Source organism: Xenopus laevis, chromosome 4S, assembly GCF_017654675.1.
Source record: "Xenopus laevis strain J_2021 chromosome 4S, Xenopus_laevis_v10.1, whole genome shotgun sequence".
NCBI classification, from domain to species: domain Eukaryota; kingdom Metazoa; phylum Chordata; class Amphibia; order Anura; family Pipidae; genus Xenopus; species Xenopus laevis.
In genome coordinates, this window is record NC_054378.1 from 79308862 (window position 1) to 79325997 (window position 17136).

At 38.7% G+C, this 17136-nt stretch overlaps 1 protein-coding gene across 4 annotated transcripts in view; it reads left to right on the plus strand.

Annotated features, from left to right (window-relative positions):
- Positions 1-336: 336 nt before the first annotated feature.
- Positions 337-17136, plus strand: part of LOC108715629 (ras-specific guanine nucleotide-releasing factor RalGPS2) — a 117487-nt gene continuing 100687 nt past the window's right edge. For 2 of the 4 annotated variants that reach the window (XM_018260958.2, XM_018260959.2), the window contains exon 1: positions 338-528. The gene's annotated coding sequence lies outside the window, so the exon portion shown is untranslated. Of the gene's footprint in view, positions 529-744; positions 1561-17136 lie in introns of those variants that run through there. The other 2 variants (XM_041561506.1, XM_041561507.1) reach the window with 2 other exon arrangements.

Genomic DNA, 17136 nt, shown 5'->3' on the forward strand with positions numbered 1-17136 from the left:
AAAAGAAAAAACAAAAACAAAAGCCAGTCACTAATTGATTGCTATGGTTACTGTCAGGAGTAAATGTGGAATATGAATCAATTGGGAATATCCCACCAGATCCGTCTCCAAACTCTTTATAAACACACCCAGTACTATCCCAGCACCTCATTTTAAAGTGGGACCTGTTTTACTTCCAGCTCTTATCCCAGGGTTCTACAGTGCTGAATGCTCGGGATTCAGCTATATTACCTCGGTTTATTTTGGCGCTACTATTCAATGGATTGCGCCGATTGGGCCTAATATAATACCGCCCCCTTTGCCTTGGCCCCGCCCCATGGCTGTCGCACCTCCTCTCTGCCTGCGAATCGGGGGCGCGGATGCGCACGTGACCCGAAAGAACCTGCCTACCATCGAGCCTTGGCAGTGTGAGGGGGTGGGGACGCGCACGGATCTGAGCCGGCGTCTGAATGAGAGAGAGCAGAAGGAGTCAGAAGCTCCGGGGAGCGGCGCTGACACCGTTACATGAGATTATTGGAGCGCTGTCAGGTCAGTGACCAGCAGAAGGCAAAGTATTCGGCGTTGCCTTGGTCTTCCATTCACATTTAGGGGAGTGACGGACTAGTACCGGGCTCCTCCCTGCGCGGGGCTGATCACTATACATGATACACACTGGGATACATGATACCGCTCCAGGTATTCTGCACGCAGCGTGAAGCGCTTCAGCTCTCGCAAAACTACAACTTCCAGCATCCTCCCGCCACTTCTGCAGGCTGTGGGCCTCTGGGATATGTAGTTCTGCAGCTGCTTCATCATCCGGGCTTCTTATAGCAACACTAGAATTATGATATATCTCTCTCTCTCTCTCTCTACGTTGGAAAAGTGAAAGAGAATGCAGTACTGAGACAGCTGTCTGTGCAAGTGTGCCTTATTTCTAAACAATCAGCTCGGCCTCCCATTGGTTAGTCGTGCTGAATTTAACCAATAACCGGCTGAGCAGTTTCCTCGGGGCCACATTGTTTTCCCCTGGCCCCTGTGCTACTGGTGTGGTTGTGTTTATGTGTCTCCCAATTATTACTAAAGTTTTATACATCCTGTGTAAATTTCATTGCTTATAGTTACTCCTCCTTGTTGCATATTTCTCCAGCCTGTGGCCCTCCAGCTGCAGCAGTGCTCATCAGGGGCTGCTGGGAGTTGTAGTTAAAGAAGCAGTTTCAGGGACTCTGCTTAACAATACCTGTTGTATGTGCAGAAACAGGGAACCTTAGTTCTCTTGTACTAAAGGCACGTGACTCTAAATTCAATTGTAATGGCAGGACAATATTTCTCACTGTCAGTTTTCACAATCACACTGGCAGACAATAAGAGCAGTGCTAGTCATTGTGGGTATTAGGGCAGCTGAAGTCCCACACAACCTATTGTTATACTCCGTGCAGAATTCCCATTGCCCTCTCCAACAAAAGCCCTTGTCTGCTGCTGGGAAGCTGAGAGTTCACCCGCTGCCGTGCTTCAGCACACATAGTAATTGACAGTTGCATTTCCAAAGAGTTTGTGCTGGGGATACAAGTTTGCAGTGGGACGGTAATGTGCTCTTCATTAGACTTTTTTTTCTTCCCCCTCTGGCTTTGGTGCTTGTCTAGTAAAATTAGCTGTAACTACGGAAACTTTAGGATGTTGTTGCTTGTTTGTCCATCAGAGGTGGAGGTACATTTTCCCCTGTAGCTTTTTCCTACCCTCCCAAATGTTTACCTCTCTGATGAAGGTTGTTTTAGGAAAGTTCTGCATTGCCTCTCTTGTCTCCCTGACAGTTTGTGCTAAAAGCTGCGTATAAAAAGGTTCTCTGACATATACAATGTGTAATCCCCACCTCCCTTCCCCCTTTTCTCCATGTGTCCTGCTATTTTCATGGTACTTGTTGTATACTGTTCTAGTAAAACTCTGTTTTGCATTCTATTATTGATATATATTTGGAACACTTTTGGGAGTAACACCCCACGCAGGGAATGAATACATGAAAAATGCTTGGTTGGCAGAGTAAGAACTATGTAGGGTGGGACCTGTGTACAAAAAACCCTCTTGTTTGTTCTCTGCTGATGTATGGATGGGAGAAGAGAGCAATGGCAGATTATATTCTTATCTAAATGACCACTGACCCTGTCTAACCTTTTTGCTTTGTCTGAAACTGCCTGTTTTTTTTTTTTCTCCTTAGGGGCTTTTTTTTTCTTCTTTTGCTTGATTTCTAGTTCTGCCTTTGGATACACGGATGTAGAAAGTACATTTACAATTACGGTTACATTATCAGCCATAAAGGGGAAGGCACAGTGAAAGAGAGAAAGTAGTTGGGATGTGTGGAATACAGCGTTTAAATGGTTATTTGCAACCACATGTGATTTGGCAGTTTTGTTTTAGGCACCATTTGTTGGGCATGGTATAGCTGGAAAGCCCTGCTGTCTGCACAGATGATTGCGCCTGCTGTCTTCACTAATGTGATGGGGGGGGGGGGCCACAGATGGTCCTGGCTCATTTGGGACAGGAACCTGCATGTTGATGAATAGATTTAATTAAATGCTTCCTCTTAAACACCACTTTAAACATATTAAACACCTACTGGAGTAATACTGTAATATGTTTTTTTTTGTTCCCATACTATTTTTATTAAAATAATGGGCAATTATATATCATCATTAAAGGGGTTGGTCACCTTTGAGTTAACTTTTAGTATGATGTAGAGAGAGATATTCTGAGACAATTTGCAATTGGTTTTCACTTTTTATTACTGGTGGCTTTTGAGTTATTTCACTTTTTATTCAGCAGCTCTCCAGTTTGCAATTTCAGCAATCTGGTTGCTAGGGTCTAAATGAACCTAGCAACTATGCATTCATTTGAATAAGATGCTGGAATATGAATAGGAGAGGACCTGGATAGAAAGACAAGCAATACAAAATAGCAATAACTATATTTATAGCCTTACAGAGCATTTGTTTTTATATGTGGTCAGTGACCCTTATTTAAAGCTGGAAAAAGTTAAAAGTGAAAGGCAAGTAATTAAAAAAAAAAAAAAAAAAAAAAACGACAAAAAATAAATAATGACCAATTTGAAAAAGCTGCATAGAATTTACCATTGTATGACATACTAATTGTTAACTTGATGGTGAACCTCCCTTTTTAAAGTACATTTCTATGGTCTTGGCATGCTGTGTGTGAATAGTACTTTGAGGTATATGTTTTGGCATGATGTACCCTTGTGTAGGACATCTCCCCTAGTTAAAAAAAAGAAAAAAAAAGGTTTCTTAATTACTTTGTATGTTTATGGTGAGTGTTGGTTGCTGGTGTTGCTGCTCATTTGGGATTTTTTGGTCTTTGACTATGAGCAAAGAGTATTGAAGACTTTCACTTTAAGGGAGTAAAAACAAACTATAATCCTGTCTAAGAATTAGGATGTATTTGATTTATATTAATGATCGTTTAAACTTGGAACTTTTGTTAAAGAGTATGTGAATTATGTATTGATTTTAGCAACATTACTGTAAAATCAAAATCTTAAAGGGGTGGTTCACCATTAAGTTAGAGTATGGTAGAGTGGTCAATACTAAGAATCCTTTTAATTAGGCTTCATTATTTCTTTCTTTTATAGTTTTTAATGATTTGCCTCTTTTCTGACTCTTTCCAGCTTTCAAATAGGGGTCACAGACCCCATCTAAAAAGAAATGCTCTGTAAGTCTAACAATTTATTGTTATTGCAACTTTATATTCCTATTTTTTCTATTCAGGCCCTCTCCTATTCATATTCCTGTCTCTTATTTAAATCAGTGCATGATTGCTAGGTTAATTTGCACCCTAGCAACCAGATTGCTAAAATTGTAACCCGGAGAGCTGCTACATAAAAAAAGCTATAAAAACCTCAAAAACCACAAATAATGAAAAATGAAAACCAATTGCAAATTGCCACTCTCTCTACGTCATATTAAAATTTAATTTAAAGGTGAACAACCCCTTTAAGGGATCTACACTCAAAAGCTGCATTTTTTCAACTTTCCACTATACATTGGTTACAAGATTCCATTGGTTATTTTGTTATACATTGTTTGTGAATGTATTTGTGGTTCAAAGCAGTATCTTGAAATTGTTTAGATTCTGCTGGTTCTGAATTCTGTAACAATAGCAAAAGCCAAATGATTAATAGACCTGGAGGAGAACTGACTGATATATTGTTTTAAAAGAGACAACTAGAGAAGGAAATGTAAAAAAGCTTTTATTACATTTATACATAACTTTAAAACCGCAGATTTTTTTTTTTTCTTTTTTTAAAAAAAATGTTTATCGCATAGGTACTTGTTACATTGTCTTTCTTTTTGCCCCACCAAAAAACTGTTTTTGGATGGAGTGTGCCACAAAATAGAAAATACTAGAGTTTCTTTGCCCTTTGCACTGTTGTTTGTGGGCTTTGTTTGTTTTGTTTTTGGCAAATTTCGGCTGTTATTTTTGCCTAGAGGAGTGACTGAAGGCCAGTGGTTTTTTTTTAGACTTTGGGCTAGATTCAATTCAGAGAGAAAAAGTTATCTCATGGTTTATCACTTGAAAACTCACAGACAAGATTCAATTCAAGGAGAAAAAACATTTGTCCAAATTCAGTTCCATTTTTTTTCCATAGACTTTTAGAGATTTAATGTGATAAACCGTGAGATAAGTGGCAGTGGCCCAGCAGGTGTCAGAGGGAGTCTTGGGGCCGTGCTGGTGACAGAGTGGGAGTCGGGATGTGTGCAGGTGGGGGGTCGGAGGCCCGTGCGAGTGGTGTAGGGGGGTCGATGCCCAAGGAGGTGCGGGCCCCTGAAGTGGCAGCCCCGGTGGGCCGAGGCCCCCCCAGTCTGACGCTGCCTGTTATAGGCCAGCAGTTTTTTAGGCCTCCACCCCTTACCCATAACAAGGTATGACAATGGATATATAGAAACCATAGTTCTGCTGATATCCATCATAAAATAAAAACAAGAAAAAAGTAGGCTGATTGAAGATCATTTTTTTTAAGACCATAGGGTACGGTAAGACTACTGAAATCCTGTGGGTTTTAGAGATCCAGCTTCTATGTGTAGGATTAAGGCAGGATGAAACATGTCCATATCTTCCCTAAAATCAGCTCATCTTTGTTTAGTAATCCTGGGTAAATGAGAAAATGGTGTTTAGTCATGCTTTCTTTAAAGTCATATTGGTTTTGGGAGGGTGCCACAGTTACTGCTCATTTAAATACTTTTATCTGTGTAGCTGTTGGGTATTTTTACATTGCAGGATGTGTGCAGCTTGACGATATCTTGAAATGCATTGTGTAGTTAGAATTTTGAAGGCTAGCTTGAGTGTCTTCTTTACTGTAAGACATATGTATAAGGACTAATGAGGGGTTGTCTGTTTTGTATGCTACAGGTTGTCTGGGTTCTTTCCAGTGCTGTTTTCTTCAGAGACAGCAGGAAGTCCTGCAGAATACCAGATATAGGCAGAAGTGCTTCAGAAGCTTTATTTTGCACCAGTGGGAAAGGAGCCTCTAGGTCGTAGTTTTGCCTGTGAAATATTCTGAAAAGTGATCCAGAGAATTTCATAGCTAAACACAACTGGCTTCTGCTGGCTTTTGTTATAGGTCCCACTGCCTGCAAATGTATACAATGCAAAGCAGGACTTTCCTTCCTGGTTCAAAAGGCTCTCCTCCGGGAGCCCAGGGATTAGCATTTGTACATAATACACCCGTACCATTCACTGTGGGTGTCACTGAGCTTCTTTCCATGGAAGAGTAGGGAATGCATGTGAAACCAGCAAATTAACCTCATGCATCATGACATTTTGACTACTGTAGTCTGCTCAAGGAAAACAAGGTGGTTCAATCATACTTAGGCAATTCTCTTAGAATTAGGATTAGAATGAGGGGCTCATTTTGCCAGCATTCTTGTTGTAGTGAGTAACACAGCTGAGCTGTATCCTGCCACAAACTCGTATATATACACTAATGGCTTAAACTGCTCACTTATTCATTCCAAAGTGATCGCAGCAGATGAAGGTGTAAACTTCTCACTTAGGCATTCCAAAGTGATTCCAGCAAACTGTGCCAGTGTTATGCATGGGCACCAATTAATTTTATTTGAATAAATATGTGGTTATATCTGCTCTTATCAAGCACATTCTTGTCTTTACCTCACTATAAATAAATATTAAAATACATTTGCTTATATATGCTGTGTGTCTGAGCTTTGCTTGGTAGATATCCAGTAGCTTCAGCCACAGATACCTCATTTTATAGGTACAGGTATGGGACCTGTTATTAGGGTTGCCACCTGCCCTGTATTTTACAGGCCTGGCCGGTAAAAATGATGGTTAATCCCAATGTTACTAATAGGGAAAAAACATAAATATATAGGAAGGCCGGTATTTTTTTCCAGAAAAGGTGGTAACCCTACCTATTATCTGATATTTCTGTAATTTGGATCTTCATATTTAGGGTTGCCACCTTTTAGCCTGTTGGAGACCGGGAAGGGGGCGGGGCCGTGTCGCGATGGGAACGGGCAGTGACGGGACGGTGCTATGACGCTGTGATCGCCTGTTCACCGTGTCCGTACTAGTGAATTCTGTCCGGTTTTCCTAATTTGGAAAACCGGGCAGGCAGTTTTGACCCGGGTGGCCCTTCAAAATACTGGGCTGTCCAGGTCAAGACTGGATTTAAATGATTTTCTAGTAGACTTAAGCTATGAATCATATCTTAAGTCTACTAGAAAATCATTTAAATATTAAATAAACCCAATAGGCTGTTTTTGCTTCCAATAAGTATTAATTCTGTCTTTGTTTGGATCAAGTACAAGGTACTGTTTTATTATTACAGAGAAAAAGGAAATTATTTTTAAAAAAATGGATAATTTTTATAAAATGTCTATGGGAGACGGTTTTTCCATAATTTGAAGATTTCTGGATAACGGATCCCATACATGTACTTCATCTGCATCAAATTAAACAACTTATTATACTTATGTAGCTGAAATGGGGAAATCCATCCAAAAGCCTTTTGTTAGGTCATTTGTTTTTATTTTGAATCTGTGTTTTTTATGGTAAGCAGCCAAAGAAATGATCTTCTGGAAGAATGCTCTCATTAGTCAGGAGTTATCGGGACATGTGTTCTGTTCTCATACTCCACAGTTTTGTTCACTGAAGTTAAGAAAACTTGTGTCCAAGGCCAGTGTTCATTTTTTCTCAGTTTGAATGCTCCTGAAAAATCCTTGTAGGTTTGTGCAGCACATTGTTCATTGCAGAGGTATTTTTATTGGACAGGAAGCTTAACTGATAGAGACGGTTTTCTTCTCTTGTGACTTTTAAGGGTAACTCTTTATAAAGTGTTTGCAGTAGTCTTTTGAGCTCATGGCACACACAGCAGCCTATCCCCTGATGTTTTTACACCAGCAGAAAAATGCTGGAACCTAATTGTGTTGCTTGTCAGTGACTCTAATGGAAATCCTTTTGATGCCTCCCACACGAATCTCACCGTGCAACATGCCATAGACTTAAAGGAATAGTTCAGTGTAAAAATAAAAACTGGGTTAATAGGCTGTGCAAAATAAAAAAATGTTTATAATATAGTTAGGCAAAAATGTAATGTATAAAGATTGAAGTGACTGGATGTCTAATATAATAGCCAGAACACTACTGGCTAATGTTTTTTGGTCCATGGTAGTTATGGTGGTCCACCCACCAAAGAATATTGGGATCTTCTATTCTATTGAAAAACATTACAGGCTTTTAGGGAAGGCTCTACTGCTATCAGCCTGCATATTTTTTTTAAAGGCCTCGTGTACTCTCCCTAAAACTGAAATTTTTGCCCCATAGCTCTCTAAAGTACATATTCAAGAATATTCAATAGTAACAATCAACCGTAGCAGCATTACATCAGTCATATCGAACAGCAAGACTCAGAAATCAGATATACGTCGGCTACAGTTATGCCTGTATCAGAGCTATAAAAACTGTTGTTTGCCTCTCGTAAAATTGTGTATACCAAGTCAAATTGTAACCAGAACATTCAGGATTCTCATTGAGAGTGGCACTGGAGTGTTTGTAAGAAGTTTCATCATGCTTTGTTTTAAATGGATTCAGTCATGATTTTTATGGTATAGTCTAAATTACGATGTTTACACTGCAAATGATTCACTCTACCGTGTAAAATGTAATTCCTAACCCAAGTGTATTTTTATTTTAGTTGTAATATTGGTGTGTAGACAGCCATCTCAGGTCATTTTGCCTGGTCTTTCAGAAAGAGCCAGCACTTCATGATAGAACTGCTCTCAGGCTATTGTTTCTCCTACTCAGTGTAACTGAATGTGTCTCAGTGGGACATTGATTTTTACTATTGACTGCTGTTATTATATCTACCAGGGAGCTGTTATATCTTGGAACTTTACCATTGTTCTGTTGTTAGACTGCTGGGGCGGGGAGAAGGGAGGTGGTATAACTCCAATTTGCAGTGCAGCAGTAAGGGTCAGGGCGCATGCTTGGATTCGGGGAGATTAGTCACCCGGCGACAAATCTCTTCTTCAGGGCAAACTAATCTCCCCTGCCAGCTAGAATGTAAATCGCTGGCAGGATGGCACTTGTGAGGCAACTTCAGGCGACAGAAGGACGAGTCATATGACTGGGGGCATCTACCAAATTGACAGTATGTCTAGTCCCTTGTCAGATTTCAAATTAAATATAAAAAAAATCTACACTTTTGAAAAACGGATTTCAGTGCAGAAGTCTACTGGAGCACCATTTTTAATTTATGCATTTGTCCCAGCAGGAAAAAGGGTAAATATTCTTTAATATAAATACTAATAAGATTGTATTAATAAAGCAGAGCATGTAGGGAGTTTTGATATCAATTTATTTTAGCATTTTCTGTCTTTCATATGTCATTGACTGTGCTACCAAAAGGAATGTGTGCTTGTAGCAGCAGACTTTGTGACTCAGGATTGCCTATTTCAAGCTATCTTCACACAGTGTTTAGAAATGCACTGGCATGTGGATTATCACATGGAAAATGGCCGTCATTAATCTGCAGAGACCCCACATAACAAATATGTGTGTATTTACATTATGCATGACTGCCAAATACCACAGATTATTAACATTGCTTGTAGTGTTTTAAAGTAATATCTATGCCATATTATATATGTATCATTTTGTTACTTAAAAAGTACATCATGTGACAGAAATTACATCACTAAGCACAAATTATAACCAATTACATCACTAAGAACCATTTATAAGAATATTATAATAAGTGACCTATTCATGAATCTTATACAGTTTTAATGCAGTATATTCTTATAGAGATTTCCAAAGTTCCCATGTGTCATGGTAGAAGGTTGCCCTTGGTAGTGTATGCTTTCCTGACTATTTTGCTAGGTGTTACTCATCTCTAGGTCAGGTTTTGCCCAACAGTCTACAGTAGATCCTTAAATGTAGCTTTTCAAAGGGAATGAACTAAACAAATGTAAAATGTGCGAAAAAACTAAGCAGTGTACTAGCGCAGGATTGCAAATAATCCAGGAAAACTTTAAGTTGGGGGAATGTAAAATCGAGATTCTAATGTATATGTGTGGGTGGTAGTAGTAGAAAATTTGGGAAGCACTCTGGACGTCACTCGATAAAAAGTAACTTTATTTCAACCGATTAAAACATCAATCCTGACGCGTTTCGTATCATAGGATACGTAGTCATAGTCATGTTTAACACAAACTTCTAACGGCTATTTAAATCACAAACCAGGAAATGATCGTGTGAATTAACAAGTTCAATTAGAGTATATTTTAACCCTTAGTGATTGACAGAAAGCCGTAAAAAAAAATGGCCTAGAATGGTTTTATTGAAGATCCAAGGGTTAGAACAATTAATTCCAAATTTATAATTGATTATGATTTATACTTATAATTATTTTTATAATTGTTTTTTATTAATAGTGATTTTGTTATTCCCTTGTTCTTCTTCAAAGATTAGTTACTTATTGTCCATTCAAAACTGTAATTTTGGTTTCCTTAAGACTTCCACATACTAAGTAACAATCTGAATATATGTAACAACATTTGTTGCAAAAGGCCATAAACATTAACCAGATAAGAGTCATTTTTATAAAAAGCAATCAAAATAGCATTACCATTAGGGATGCACCGAATCCTGGATTCAGGTCGGGATTCTGCCAGGATTCAGCCTCTTTTAAGCAGGATTCAGCAGAATCCTTCTGCCTGGCCGGCCTAAATCCGAATGCTAATTTGCATATGCAAATGAGGGTCAGGGAGGCAAATTGTGGGACTTTTTGTCAGAAAACAAGGAAGTAAAAAAAGCTTTCCGCTTCCCACCCTTACTTTGCATATGCAAATTAGGGTTCAGTATTCGGCCAAATCTTTTGCGAAGGATTCGGGGGTTCGGCCGAATCCAAAATAGTGGATTCGGTGCATCCCTAATTACTATACTGATATCGAAAAAAACACATTGAAAAAACATTAAGAAGGATGACCACGTTTAATACAATTATTTAAAACATAAATTTAATAAATGACTTAAATCTCTTTCTTAGAACTCCTCATTTAGTTGAAACTGGTTTTGTTTTTATCTTTTTAATTCGCTTTATTTGTTTTGCTTCTCAAACTGGGCAGGAATGACCTAGCATCTGTTTCTTGTATACAACATCAGGGTCATGCTAAATATATTTAATATGCATTGGGGTGTATGCATTGAACATATAGATTACATACTATAACCAACAACTGATACAAGAGGTAAAGAGGGCCCTACCCAAAAGCACTTACAACCTACAGTACAAATATAATTCAGCCCACATTAGGGTTGCCACTAGTCCAGTTTTGACCCGGACAGCCCATTTTTTTTGAAGGGCTGTAAAGGTTAAAACTGCCTGCCCGGTTTTCCAGATTAGATCGGCCAATCGATGCATCATAGCCCCGCCTCTGCCGTCATGTCCTGTCCCCGCTACATCACGGCCTTGCCTCCTGCTACTTCATGGCCGCGCCTCCCCACCTGGAATTAGCTGTGAGTTAAGATGGCAACCCTAGCCCACATACATGCACTATACTTGATTTTAGGTACACTAAAAAGTTACCCACCTCTCTAATTTAAACTGTGAATCAGGAAAGTGTACTATAGTGTGCATTTGTAGTGGCCGAGATACTCACTTCAATGATTTATCCCTATTCTCCTACTAGCTACAGCTAGGGGTGATTTTCTGGTGGTTAATAATGATCGGGCATGTACAATTCAGCTTGCTTAATATCAAAGCAATTGAAAATGGAAATTGAAAATGCACAATAATGCTTATACTTTTCTTAGTATTTAGTTGGGTCCAACCAAGCTCTGCAAATAATGAAACTGTAAGGGATTCCAGGACATGCCCCTGGTTTTGTGTTGCTCATAAAGGGAAGTCAATTTGTGGTGCGGAGTGATACTTCAGAATAACCAATGACTGTTCCCTGTTTAAAGGGAATTGAGAAAGTGTATTATGAGTTTAGGTGTTCAGCTGTTTAGGGGCAGGAAAGTGAGACCAATTAAAGGGCATGTAAAGGGAAAAAAATAAAATCCAATTTTTACTTTCTTTAATGAAAAAGAAACCTGTCTCCAATATACTTTAATTAAAAAATGTGCTCCGTTTTTATAAGAAACCTGACTGTATGCAGTGAAATTCTTCCTTCATTTACTGCTGTGGATAGGAATTGTCAGATGGTCCCTAACTGCTCTGCAGGGAAACAATCATACTTATGGACAGCAGGGGGAGCCCCCGCCAGAACTCAATCAGCTTTGTTTGTTTCCCTGTTTTGATAATTTATGATGATCCCTAAGCAGCCCACACCACATTGAGCATGTGCGTAGTCTTGGTCTTGTAAAGATGCCTAACAAAGTTACAAGATGGTGACCCCCTGTGGCCAACTTTGAAAGCATAAATCATTTGTTTGATTAGGCTTGTGGTGCAGTAAGTTTATGTTTAATATACAAAATACAGCATATCTAGCCTTATTCTATTTTAGACTTTACTTACCCTTTAATAGCACGTATGCTGAAAATGTGTTTGACTTTGAATTAAAAAAACCCAGTGGGGCTCATTTATGAACACTGAGCAAATTTGCCCATGGGCAGTTACCTATAACAACCAATCAGTGATTAGCTCTTTAAAGTCAGCTGCAAGTAGAACAATGAATGCAGCAATTTGATTGGTTGCCATGGGTTACTGCCCATGGGCAAATTTGCCCAGTGTTGATAAATGACCCCCAGTGTCTTTTCATTGTCATGTCATTGGCTGAGTTAATTGTAATAAAAATAATGAGCTCTCCATAAACAACCCCCTCCCTTTGTTGTAACTGGTTTTGTGTGCCCTTTTCCTTAATCTGATTACCTTTTAGTCCTCCCAATTCCATGAAAGAGCCAGGATGGTGGGAACTAAAAGAAGTTTGCTTCTCTGTTTTCCTTGTTCAATTCATATTGAACAAGGGGGTTATACTAAAATGTATACTTTTGTTTACAAGCCGAACCTTTTCTGCAACAGTAATAGTTTTAAAATGCCCCCACTTTGTGAGCAAATAAAACTAAAATAAAGAAAAGGTGACAACCACATCCTTTAAAAAAATGTGTCTAAAACAAAATTCAGAAAACATTTAGTTTTCATAGTGCAGCATGACTGTGTAGTGAATTGGCAGCAAGGCAGTCATCTTTTCTCAAACAGGTAAGGAGCTACATTTCTCACAAAATTAAAACTTTGCAATGCAAATTATTATATATATATATATATAATTCTTTTTATTATTGTTATCTCAGCTCTCCTTTTTAGGACTTAAAACATTTGTCAGTCAGGACAAAAACCATGGGATAATTTTGTAGTGTAGATTTTTATTATGATTTATTTTGTGCTTTGGGGCGTTTGCAGCTTCCGTTTTGCCTTTTAATTCTTTTATGTATTGTGTGTCTGTATTTGTGTGAAACATGAGTCCCATCTCATGTTGATTATAATATTTTTTTTGGGTGGGGGAGCTGTCTCATAAAGTAGCATTGCTCCGAATATCCCTAATCACCTGTCAGTGCTTTCGATTGAGATCCATGGCTAGATTTTGCTTTTTACCCTGCCTACTGAATCTTTCCTTTGCCTCACGAGGAAACTATGGGCGACTTCGGAAATCGAATCGCTGCGATTTTAGCAGGGGGAAGGCAGTTCGGGGAGATTGTCGCCTCAAAGAAGAGCCGATTAGTCGTCAGTTGACTAAATCCCCCCCGAATCTGCCCGTGTGCCCATGCCCTAAGTATGATGTAGAGAGTTTTACTTGGAGACAATTTGCAATTGGTTGTCATTTTTTTTGTGGTTTTAAGTTATTTAGCTTTTTATTTTGCAACTCTCTTGGTTGTAGTTTCAGCAATCTGGATGCTATGGTCCAAATTACCCTAGCAACTATGGACTGATTTGAATAAGAGACTGGAATAGGAGAGCACCTGAATAGAAAAATGCATACTAATAATTAGCAACAATACATTTGTAGCCTTACAGAGCATTTGTTTTAGATGGGGTCACTGACCTTTTTATGAAAGCTGGAAAGTGTCAGAAGACATTTCAAAAACTATTAAAAAATAAATAAAAATCAAAGCCAGCTGAAAAGTTGCTTAAAATTGTCCATTCTAGAACATATTAAGGGGCCTATTTACTAATGATTGAATTGCCATGTTTTTCCTCTCGAAAAATTTGAGGTTTTCATATATTTCTTAAGAACCCCCTTTTTTCTAAGTTTGTATTTTTTTTTAAATAAACCCACACGTTAAATTAAAGGTAAAACACCTCCAAATGTGCTTTACTGACCTAAAATGATGGTCATTCATGATATTTTGCTCAGATATTTTAAACTTGATGTAATATGTGTTAAGAACAACAATTAGCTCAAAGAAAGAAGAATATGTTTGCACCTTCCATATTTGTTAAGAAGCAGGCTTGGCTAGTTTAAGAAATGACTAGCTAATACATGTTTACTCTACTGTCTGAAAAACAGAATGTTTTGCTCAAACACGTCCATAAGTAATCCTTTTATAATTTGCTACAAGAACAGCGTTTGGCAATTGGTCGTGACTCACTGTGTTTCATGGACATGGTTCCACTAATATTTTTAGGTTTATTTAAATGCTAGACAGAAAATAAATCAGCCTTTCATGCCCTTCATTTGCTATGTTCTTTCACTAAAGTCAGATCCCCTATTTTTTCATGACTCCCTAAGCTTGGTTTTTATAAGGCTTAGTATAAATGGATAAAGAGATTCCCAAGCAGTTGCTTAATTCATTGTATAACTTTTATTAGGGCACATCACGTTTTGGGCAAAGCATTTTTTTTTCAGGTGTAGCTGGTTTACGAAGCCTAATTTGGTAGTCAGATTTTGTTGAATACCAAAAATGGATTGTTTTCAAATCTATTCCATTAGCTAGTTTTATATATATTGTAACCTAGCTACTTCTAAGCCTAAATAATGGTAGCTTCACCTTTAAATCTCAAACTGTCTGGCTCATTGCAGTAGATGTCAGTAGATCCTATCTTCCCAACTTGTATTACCTTAACAGTAGAGATGTGCTCTACTGTGCAATTGCTACTTTCCCCATTTATCATACAAACTGGAACACTGGAGCACTAAACAGTGACCATATCTGTCCTAGCAAAATCTTACATTGCCGTTAAATGATGATCGATTGGTTTCCACTTCTCTACCTTTTGAATACATGCCTTTATGATTTCTCCTTTTTTGGTGTTTCCTTCCAGTTATCACAAAAGATTCAGTTTGAAACACACTGCCACTTTTAGACTATTGACCCATATAACATTTTGACCACTACAGTACTCTGTCACTTTTAGAGTACTTTTTACAGTTACCACTTCCATTATAGAAATAAGGGAAACACACTGTCCATGGCAGAACCTATCAATTAGAGTGAGGCAGCACTCAAGAATGCTTGCATCAGTGTCCGTGGATAATCATGCTGTTGCACTCCGAACAGTGTGAAACTTGTTTGTTTGTGCCCACAATAAAGACTTCACATTATTCAGACTGCTGCGGCATGATTATCTTTGAGTTATATAGTTCCTTTGCAGTGGGGTAGGCTGCTTGCACCTGCACTACAAAAAAGCAGTTGGTATAGTTGAGCATTTCCTCTATCTAAGGCACAATTAAACTGGATTGAATTTTGGCTGCACAGCTGGAGCAGAATTTCTGTTTAGTCTTAAAGTATTAAAGGTGGCCATACATGCACCAATATTTATTTTATGACAGATCTTTTATAGGACAATCTGTGCATTAGTGGTGGAAGACAAGGTGACCCGATATCGGTAAAAAGCTGTCCAAATCTTCGTTTTGTACGATTTTCAGACTTGTGGAGTGTCCCAACACTTTTCGTGCCATGACAATTGGTCGTTCAGCCGATAGGACAGGTTAGAAGATTTATGTCTGCTATCGATAATCTCTGCATGTATTGCCTATCTGACTATATCAGTGGGAGACTGTCACCAGCTTTTGTTAGACATAACTTTCGCACAATTGCTGTTAGGGGCAGAACATCGTCTGATCTGTTCTTTTACTACTTTATTTGATCTGAAGTCACCTTAAGTGTGTTAAGCTGGCCATAGACTCAAAGATCTGATCGTACGAATCGAGGATTCGTACGATATTCGGACCGTGTGTGGAGAGTCCCGACATTTTTCGTCCGGCGGAGATCGGTCGTTTGGTTGATCGGACAGGTTAGAAAATTTCTGTCGGCTGCCAATAATATCTCTGCGTGTATTGCCGATCGTACGATTTTCAGTGGGAGACTGTCGCTAGCTTTGGTTGGACATAGATATCGTACGATTGCTGTCAGGGGCAGAACATTGCTGATCTGTTATTTAAAGGAAAACTATACCCCCAAAATGAATACTTGAGCAACAGATAGTTTATATCAAATTGAATGACATATTAAAGAATCTTACCAAACTGGAATATATATTTACATAAATATTGCCCTTTTACATCTCTTGCCTTGAACCACCATTTCGTGACTGTATCTGTGCTGCCTCAGAGATCACCTGACCAGAAATACTACAACACTAACTGTAACAGGAAGAAGTGAGGAAGCAAAAGGCAGAACTCTGTCTGTTAATTGGCTCATGTGACCTTACATGTGGTTTGTTTGTGTGCACAGTGAATCTTACGATCTCAGGGGGCGGCCCTTATTTTTTAAAATGGCAATTTTCTATTTATGATTACCCAATGGCACATACTACTAAAAAAGTATATTATTATGATAATGGGTCATTTACATGAAGCAGGGTTTTACACATGAGCTGTTTTACTCAGTATCTTTTAATAGAGACCTACATTGTTTGGGGGGTATAGTTTTCCTTTAACTAATCTGACTGGTAAGACTTTGATCTGAATGGTTAGTGGCGGGTCGGGAGATGGGAAAGTCCGATTGTACGATGATTCGTACGATCGGATCTTTGCATCTATGGGCAGCTTTAGTCACATATGTGGCAAAATTGAGGAAACTTGCCAAAGGGAAGACCCTGTGTAAATTCCTATGAGTGTTTTTGTATGTAAGCTAGTGCTTGAGGCTGACTTCATGAGATCTGATCTAAAGTAACAACAATGAGGTCAGTGTAGCTGTATGTGAGCAAGCCAGTAATCCGAATGACTCGACACTCTGCTGTTCTGACAGGCTGACACTTTTGCTTTGTATATTTACTTCTGCTCCCATGACATAAGGCACTAGAGCACTGGACGGGTTACATAGCAAGGAATCATTCCAAAACCAGTTTCTGTTGTGCTTGCCTTCTTCTGCACTGAACATATGGAGCATCTAGCAGCTTGTGGTCTGTCCCTTGCATAAAACCCCACATTTGTATTGGCACTCTAAATGCAACACTCGTGTTTATGCATTTCAATTGCAATTGAATGTGCTTTGTGCTAGTGCAGACAAGTAGAAGATTCTAATTTATAGTGCACAGGGCAGTGGGATGATGGATGACTAGGAGGCCTATTGTATTCAATGATTATTCTTTCTTTTAAATATCTGGTCATGACATTTGTGTGCCCTTTTGCAAAACCTTTACTGGATATATTTGTACAACTTTTTGTTCCTTATCTCTCATCTCCTCCTTTT